The sequence below is a fragment of the Fukomys damarensis genome, unplaced genomic scaffold (genome assembly GCF_012274545.1).
Source record: "Fukomys damarensis isolate Sample0158 unplaced genomic scaffold, DMR_v1.0_HiC HiC_scaffold_37, whole genome shotgun sequence".
Lineage (NCBI taxonomy): Eukaryota > Metazoa > Chordata > Mammalia > Rodentia > Bathyergidae > Fukomys > Fukomys damarensis.
In genome coordinates this window covers 21,831,336-21,832,611 of record NW_022900949.1, presented here as the reverse complement: position 1 = coordinate 21,832,611, position 1,276 = coordinate 21,831,336, and the positions used below count along the sequence as shown (strand labels likewise).

At 63.9% G+C, this 1,276-nt stretch overlaps 1 long non-coding RNA gene across 1 annotated transcript in view; it reads right to left on the bottom strand.

The window, feature by feature from the left end:
• The window catches only part of LOC117284419, a 10,859-nt gene extending 9,589 nt beyond the window's left edge, over positions 1–1,270 (bottom strand). Inside the window, exon 1 of the long non-coding RNA XR_004515493.1 lies at positions 183–1,270. This is a non-coding gene — a long non-coding RNA (uncharacterized LOC117284419). The remainder of the gene's footprint in view (positions 1–182) is intronic.
• Positions 1,271–1,276: the final 6 nt, after the last annotated feature.

Genomic DNA, 1,276 nt, shown 5'->3' with positions numbered 1-1,276 from the left:
CCGCGCCTTGCAGCACGCGTCGCCCACTGGGGGCCGACCCCACGGCCTCCCGCCTCCCTTCATCCCGAGCCTGGGTCTCCCCACAGCGCGCGAGCTCCTCCCCCAGGGCTGAGGCCTTCCAAGGGCACCCGCCACCCTCGTGGGAAGTGAGGACGCCGGAGTTCCTGCGGCACCGCCCTTACCTGGGTTCTGGGGTGCTGTAGGCCCTTTTCAGATTCTTCCATGCTCTCGGAGCCCTGAACAAAGAATCGGGCAAAACAGGCAGAGAGGGCTGCGAGGTGTCACACTTCACCGGAGGGAGGGAAAGGACAGCTGGAGCCAGGGAGGAAATGGCCGCAGCCTCGTGCGTCCCCGTCTGTAGCTGACGTCAGAGTGAGGCTGTCCAATCGCAAACCTGCTTGATCTCACGCCAGAACCGAAGACTGCGCCCCCTGATTGGTCCCAAGTGCAGAGCCGCCCACCCGCGCCCGCCCGGTATCTCCGTGACAGGCCACACCCCCTAGCTCGGGCCTCATTCCCGCCCTGGAAGGGTTTGGGAAAACAGCTGCGCCGGCCTTCCAGCCTGGGGCTGTAGCGGAGCGCGCTGGGGGTTGGCCTTTTTCCACAGTGGTTCCTGTGTCCTTCCTAAGCCATGCTTTGTTCTGGAGGCCAGGAAACGGCCTGGTTTTACAGTTTAAATAAAACCCAATGCCGCAGGCTTGAGTAGCTCCGCCAAGAGCAGCCTTGGGAGGCTGAGAGGCTGAGGCAGGAGGATCCCCAGAGCCGAAGACCGGCCTGGGCTACCAAGCTAGCCTGGGCTACATAGTTTTACGTTTTTTGTCACAAAAAGGAAAGACAGAAGCCAGAACTGTCGTTGGCCGAGGCAAGGAGGCTCCGGGAGGGGATGTCCCCAAAGCTTCAGACCGGGCCACAGCGCTCACCTCCACCTCCACCTCCACGGACGCAGACCTCGGCCAGTGTTTGCTTCAGAAGCCCTCGCGGGGCTCTGGGGGCTCCTGAGGACTGGCGGTGGGGCGCCCGTGTCCCCTCCCCGCCTCACTCGTGCCAGAGGCGCAGAACCGAGCCGCCGGGCCCCGCCTCCCGTCAGCAGCTCTCTCGGGTTTATTCCTTTACTAAGGCACAGGGCGCGCGGAAATACTGAGGTACAAAGTGCGAGACTCCGCGTAGGAGTCTCCAAGCGTTCCCGCGGGAGCACGGTGCGCCGGCGCTCAGCTCTTCGCCTGTCTCCTCTTCTGCACCAGCTCCACCAGCAGCCGGTAGCGGGCGATGCAGTCCT